This window comes from Melanostigma gelatinosum, assembly GCF_949748355.1.
Source record: "Melanostigma gelatinosum genome assembly, chromosome: 11".
Taxonomy (NCBI): domain Eukaryota; kingdom Metazoa; phylum Chordata; class Actinopteri; order Perciformes; family Zoarcidae; genus Melanostigma; species Melanostigma gelatinosum.
In genome coordinates this window covers 11,469,013-11,477,088 of record NC_136644.1, presented here as the reverse complement: position 1 = coordinate 11,477,088, position 8,076 = coordinate 11,469,013, and positions in this window count along the sequence as shown.

Sequence of the window (8,076 nt, the reverse complement as noted above, 5' to 3'; positions counted from 1 at the left end):
AAATAATTGTGGGTAATTCCCTTGGGCAAAGTCTGCCTCTAATGCTCTCTTAAGGAAAGTGTTCATAAAGGGCTCAAAAAGCCCGCCCCCCCCCCCCATTAAAACCAATTCTAGAGGGGAAAGGTTTCAACTCATAGACGATACATGACAAGGTACTGTGATTTTTTTTTAAGTGACCACGGGCCAATCATGTTGAAACCAGTTTTAACAATTCCTTGTGTTGTGTAACTTTATGTGTTTTCAATATAAAAGCCCAATCTGAAAATTATAAAGTAGCATAAAATGGAAGAACTCAATTTGCTTGAATAAAAAATGACAGAACTACAGCAGCCATCTACAGAACTACAGAAGCCATCTGAATGCAGGACAAGGGAAACAGGAATCTATTTGAATCTGTCAGTTTGAGGGATGCTGATGGTGCACAGCCCTGAGGAGGAAGAGATAACACAAAGACACTACAATGGGAAACACATGAGCTATAATCTTGTTCTTGAAATAATTTATGGAGCAACAGGTATGATCAGCAAGTTTGCCATAAGAATTTCATTGGGTGATAATCTATCAATGTTGTTGATGTTTACAGCTTTTTACGCTGCCCCCAAGTGACCATCAATTAATACTGCTGGGGTTAGGGTTAGCTATGGGGTTTGCTGTTTGCCTAATTGAGGGGATTTTATTAATAGTTCAAACTAATGTGTAAGGCAAGGCAAGTTTATTTGTATAGCACATTTCAACAACAAGGTAATTCAAAGTGCTTCACATAAAACCATTAAAAGCATCAAAACATAAGGCAAAAGAAAAGGAGATTTAAAAACAATTAAGAACATTCATTGCATTAAAGGATTTATTTTTAAACAGTGTTAGAAATAAAATACAGTAGTAAAATGCAGAAATGCAGGAAATTGATTAATATATGAATTGAATGTGGTTCAATTAAAGGCAGCAGCAAACAGAAAAGTCTTCAATCTTGATTTAAATGAGCTGAGGGTCTCAGCAGACCTGTAGCTTTCTGGGACTTTGTTCCAGATATGTGGAGCAGAAAAACTGAACGCTGCTTCTCCATGTTTAGTTCTGACTCTGGGAACAGAAAGTAGACCGGTCCCAGACGACCTGAGGGGTCGGGATGGTTCATAAGGTAGCAGCAGATCAGAGATGTATTTTGGCCCTAAACCATTCAGTGCTTTGTAAACCAACAGCAGGATTTTAAAGTCAATTCTTTGTTGGACAGGAAGCCAGTGCAAAGACATCAGAACTGGGGTGATGTGATCCACCCTCCTGGTCTTAGTGAGGACTCGAGCTGCAGCGTTCTGAATCAGCTGCAGCTTTCTGACGAACTTTTTACAGAGACCTGTAAACACACTGTTACAGTAGTCCAGTCTGCTGAAGATAAATGCGTGGACAAGTTTTTCCAAATCCTGTTGAGACATAAATCCTCTAATCCTTGATATATTCTTCAGGTGATAATAGGCTGATTTTGTAATTGTCTTGATATGGCTGTTCAGGTTGAGGTCTGAATCCATAACTACACCTAGATTTCTGGCTTGGTTTGTGGGTTTTAACATCAGTGACTGAAGCTGAGCGGTGATTTTCAATTGTTTGTCCTTGGTACCAAAAACAATTACTTCTGTTTTATCTTTGTTTGATTGAAGAAAATTCTGGCACATCCAGTTGTTGATTTGTTCAATTTGTTCAATAAAGGCTGAAAATGTCCGCACGGCAGAGGCAGCAGATATTGGGATTGTCTCCGCCCAAGATGTCACGCTACCCCACTGACCAATCACGTAGTTGTAGGCCAGCTAGCATGCTCTGGCACGTCAAAGAATACGCCCAACTTGTCAAACTAAAGATCTGATTGGTTGAAGACTCTGACAATATCATCCCCATTCACTTAAACTGCAAAGGGATTCACGTGTGAGTCTGAAGGCCTCGGGCCTCTCTTCTTACCTAGAGACACAGAGGTGAAATCTGATTGGATGAAAGCTTTACTTAAAACAAGCTGCACTGGAAGCAGAGCAGCTGAGGAAGACAGTAGCTGTGCAATGAGAAAATAAGCTAATGGGAAAAAAAATGATCATACATGTAGTGCAGGGGTGTCCAAACATTTTTCAAAGAGGGCCAAATTTGATAATGTGAAAATGCCCAAGGGCCAACAGTCCCTGCTGACATTATTTTAAATAATACAAGTAGCCTATACATACATTGTTATTTTATCATTTTATTTTCAATGACAGCAAATAGCAATGTAACCAAATGTAAGCATTCATGTGTGAACACATCTCAACAACTATTCTGCCTTTCTTTCACATCTTGAAAGTCAGATAACAAAGAACAAGCCATCTAAAAGCTAATTACATAGGAACCGATCAATATTCTCAGCTCAAGACAATCTTAAATATGACTTAGTGAGGGTGATGAAAAGTTGTCTAACATTTAAATTCAACACACATGAAACAGGCTCACGAAAAAAATCAAGTTGTCTCTTCGTATCTGATGATAGCTCTTCAGTGTTACGAGCCAGGCAAACATTAGCAAACTCTGTCTTCTTCTCGGGGCAAATGTTTTCTGCTATTTTCATAACACAGTCTTTGATAACCTCACATTCCGTAAAAGGTTTGTCATGTTTAGCAATTACCACGGCCACTCCGCAGCTTACTTTGATGATGTTTTCATGTGAAAGGGACCGCTGCTGTGTGGCCAAGTTATCTTGGAGTTGCTTCACTTTTCTAGCACGGACGCTCTCTGATAGCTAGTTGTAGCATTAGCACGTTTGGTCTCGTAGTGTCTCTTTACATTATATTCCTTAAACAAGGCAACAGTCTCATGACAAATTAGGGAGACACAGTTGTTTCGGTTTTCGGTGAAAAAAATATTGCGATCTCCACCTCTCCTGGAAGCGGCGGCCCTCATTATCGACTTTCCTTTTTTTACTTGCCGTAGCCATGACAGTTCAAGGGTCAGAGCCACTTTCAAACTGCCAGACAGTTACAGAGTGGTGCTGCCACCATGAGGTAAAAATAGGAATTGCATGTTGAATTTGTATGATTTATTCATTCCGTTTTGACTGTGCTGGCAGGCCATAAACAATGCATTTTAAGACAGAAGGCGCGAGCCGTATAAAATCTGACCTCGGGCCGTGATTGGCCCGCGGGCCGGACTTTGGACATGCCTGATGTAGTGTATTTATGAAAAATTATTAAATTATGAAATAGCTACAACTTTGTGATTCTGTCTAGGCCAGCAGAGAAGGCCTTGCTGGCCCTCACGGCCCACCACTGCTGTATATAAATCAACACAATTGGGTACAACATGTTGAATCAATAGCCTTGCCTCGTATTTCAGCGATTGTCAGTTTGTGTTTTTTATGCAGCTCCTGTAAGTGTAATTGGCTGTGAATAGAAAAACTAGAAATAACTTGACAGTGACAGTTATTTTACATGTTGCAAACAAAAGTTTGTGTTCCACTGTATCGTTTCCATGTTCTTTCAGAGAGGAATTATTTTTCGTCTGGTGTAGACAGCTGTCATGTGTAACCCTTATCCCATGGGCCTCTACTTGTCATCATGTTTTTACATTCTCACTCTCACATACACACCCCCCCCCCCCCACACACACACACACACAACACACACACACGCGTCTTTTATTTGCCAAAAAGTGCTTCGAAAAACGATGCAGAGGGCAGCGCCTTTTTTCTCAAGGCGGCATCATATGCTTTCTCCTCATTGGGAACAATTGAAAAAGACGTCAGCGTTAGAGGCTGCATCCCATTCATTCCTATGAAATATGCTCGTATGCACAGTGGTAAAGCAAAAGAAGTCTGACTTCCAAATACTCCGAAACTAACCTGAAGAATTAAAGACTGGCAAAAGTCAAGGCCTTAGAACTGTCTCACTGATGACAGATGAGAACACTAACAGGACCTAAGAAGACCTTGTGCATGTCCTTGGTCAGAGAAGTGCCAGCAGTCAAACCGTCTATAAATCTTGAAGACACAACTTGACAACTCATGCAGGGTCTTTGACAAAATTTGACCTTCAGAGGTGAATGAATCTAAAGTTGTCATTGTTTTGGCAACTGGTGCTCACGTGTTTCATACGTTTGTTCCAGTCGTGATACTCTTTAAATAGTTATTCTAGACTGGCACAGCTCACCACCTGTCCCTGTAAAGAAAAGCCAGCGTTGCTGCTGCAGAGTCAGTGACGTCAACAATTCAAAGGAAAAGAAATGGTTGATAATTACATGGTTTGGCAGGTACACTGGCAAGAGTGTTTCAATTGAGTTGTCATGAAAAAATCATGAATTTAAATATTTTCGCTGCCTTATCGAATACTTCATTTATATCCCTTGTTTGAAAATGTACAATTTCAATTAACAAGTCACAGCCCTAATCTGAATGGAAAGGGTGCTGAGCCAAACTATGGAGTGCTGCAGGAATGAGTCCCAAAACCTGGAAATGAGTCAGCATTTTTGCACCTCTGGTCTGCTTGTCTCAAAGTCAATGTGTTTGTTAAATGTGTTTCTGGTTAGATGTCTGAAGTAAGGTCTGTGGTTTACAAAAGCGTCAGAGATTTTTACCTTTTGTTCTACAATATAAAAACGTCCATAAATATCCCACTCTGAGACACCTAAACGTCCTCACTAGAACACTAGTCCTCCTTTAGCTTAGTGGTGGAGACATGAAGTCATGTTACCGTGGTGGAGTTCATTTACAGCTTAACGTTAGCTTTTTACTCCTGCTGATTGTATTCATGCTTCAAAAATCATAAACGTGGTGTTCATTTGTGAAAATGATCTTGCTGAACAAAACATACAATTATCATAAACCAGTACGATGCTAACATTTTGATCGACTAGAAATGTCTGGTTCAAATGGTTGTAAATAGCTCCACCTTGTCGTGTCACGATAAAAAATGAATAGGTGGCAAATTAATAGGTGGCATCATGGTGACTACGTCCACTTCCTATACACAATCTATGGTCATACCACATAGCTCTCATGGAGCGACACCTTGTCCCGGCCTTCATTTGGTAGCCTTGGCAGTATGCTGATCCACAATCCACTAAGGCAGGGATTCCCAAAGTGTGGTGCGCTCACCCCTGGGGGGTGCGCGAGCTGCCTCTAGGGGGTGCGCGAGAGGAAAAATGTAACGGTGGTCTAATGGTGTTGACGATGATATGTCCCTTGAGGGTTGCCGCAGCGAAGGCGCAACCCCCGCCTCTGGCCAAAGGAGAAAACAATAATAAAGAGAGTAGCCGTGGGCTGATACAAGATGTCTAATCTCCCGACTCCAGTTATAACTGTATGATAAGTGCCCTTATACACGAACCCAAGACGCTTGGTTCCATTAATTATGAAAATTCCTAAACTGGCTGAAATCGGGGAAACTGTCAGGTGGGACATCTGAAGCTATCAGTCATAAAAGGAGAGAGAGAGAGAGCGAGAGAGAGAGAGAGAGAGAGAGAGAGAGAGAGAGAGAGAGAGAGAGAGAGAGAGAGAGAGAGAGAGAGAGAGAGAGAGAGAGAGAGAGAGAGAGAGAGAGAGAGAGAGGAATCGGAGGCGAGAGAAATGGGAGAGGTGCGTTGGGGAGAGACGGGAGAAGAAATCGAGCCGGAGTCAGAGAAAGATAAGACGGAGGAGACCGAAAAGGAGGAAGGGATAGCACAGACAAATCGGGAGCACATAGGCCCATCGCGGAGTCAAGGTGAAAAAAGAGGAAACGAGAGTGAGCATCAGACTGGGAAAAAAAAGAGGCAATATGATGAAAAGTATCTGTGTCTGGGCTTCACTTGGATTGGCAACGCAGATTCCCCAAAGCCACAGTGCGTGGTGTGCAGCGAGGTTCTGGCTAACAGTCTGAAGCTCTTATTTACGTCGCCACCTGAACACCAAGCATGCCAGTGCAAATCAAAAGCCCCTTACATTGTTTCTATCGAAATTGGAGGAGTTACAAAACAGCCAAAAACAACTGCAGTCTCATTCTATGTGTGGTTAATTGTAAATTAAATGTGATGCAATCTGCCTCTGAGCCTGTGCGTGTGTCCTCGCCATCCTTATTGCTCTTTAAGTGACGCCTTGTGTACCTGAAATGTATTGAAACTTTGTTGCAGTGTTTCAGGGCGTTTTGCTTTGTTCTTATTCAGGGATTAATGATACAATGTTGCAGTTGCCCCTTTGTTCGGCTTGTGTTCACACTGCAACAGCGGACTAAATATTGTAAACAAACGCCACGTGCGAGCAAACTGTTCTCTCATTGGTCCGATTTCTATGCGGCTATGAATAGGCTCTGTTGCTTCTTTTTTTTAAGGTGTGGAGGATTGGGGGTGCGTGAACCCAGTCGGGATGTAGAAGGGGGTGCGTGGCCTAAAATGTTTGGGAACCGCTGCACTAAGGCAACACTTGATCTAGATCAGGGGTGCCCAATACGTCGATCGCAAAGGCAGTGCGGGTAGATCGCATGCCAATCAAAAATAATTTCCATCCTCCCTATGCAATTTGCCACTTGATTGACGTATAGGGCAGCCAGTCTGATATCACGTCTTTTCTAACACATGGGTCACCACATATGCGCGAGCTAATTAGTTAATCTTCCAATTTATTTATATAAGAAGCTAAAGCTGCAGCGCCATGATTTGGGGAACTTCCAAAACCTTGCGTCAGAGCTGGAGACGCAACGGAAGGCGCGCACAGTGCGCAGATTGACAAGTGTCTGTCAGAGTTTGACAAAGGCTTTCAAGACTTTCAAGACAAGCCAGTCGCTACATTTATGTGCTACACATTTCGGGAAGATTTTGAGGTCGATTCACTCGCATCAAAAATTGCAACGCTGTTTCACCTGAACTCGTCTGGAGTAGAGGATGAGATTTTTACACTACAGGCTGACATTCAGCCGAAGTCCAGGGCTCATGGAGAGTTTGGGAACTTACTCACAGAGGAAAAGTACCCAAACATGAGGAAATGTGCTACATTCTTGACTGAATTATTCGGCTCTACTTATTTATGTGAGTCAGCCTTTTCCCACATGAAGAACATTAAGTCCATACACCGTTCCACCATGACTGCTGATCATCTGAACTACTATGCAACCCTGGCTGATTCCATTCAGTGCAAGTCATCAGAGTAAGGTAATGACCAAAAATGTACAGAATTGTGTTGTGCCATAAGGTTATGCAAGGTACAACAACATATATTGTAAATATAAAGTATACTCAGTATATATATATCAATAAATAGATATTTTGCATTTTTTATGTAGGTAGATCATTTTGACTTGGTCATTTTAAAAGTAGCTCGCAAGGCGAAAAAGTGTGGGCACCCCTGATGTAGATGATCTAATTAAGTCATTCATATGACTCAACAGGAATGCTGCCAGGGTGTAAAAACAAGTATCAAGTGGGAACATGAGGACTAAGCCACAGCGTGTGGTCCATCATGAACATGACTAGATATGTCCAAGCAATGACAGTGGTTTAAGGCTAGAGGACAAATTCATCAAAAAATTTGACCAAAATGCTCCTAAATACTTCTAAATAAAGTATGTTTTAGTAATTGGACTCGAGGAAGTAAAAAGGCAAGAAAGCTCTACTAAGTTTTTAGGTTAAGATAGAAATGAAATCAAACAGAAATTGCATATGTCATCACCGTGTGTCCCTGGTGTGTGTGTCCATTATTGTTTGTGTGTCCACGTGTGAGAGACGTGGTCAGACAGAAACTCAAGCTGAGTCCCAACTGACGTGAAGTTATTTGTACGTCAGCATATGAATAATAGCTCTGTCTTAGTCTGTCTATCTCTCCTTCACAAACACACAAACATATACACACATACACATGACTTTTGGAGACATTATATTGACTTACATTCATTTGCTGGAGACTTAGCCTTACCATAACTTAAAACAAGTCTTCACCTTAAAATGTAAGGATTTATGTTATGTGGATTTAAGGATAAGGTGAGTCCTCACAATATGACTGTGTAAAAAGATGTATGTCCCCACAAGACAGGTAAAACACACTCACACACACACACACACACAGACACACACACACAGGGCAGTGGCTAGATGCTAATAAAATGCAAC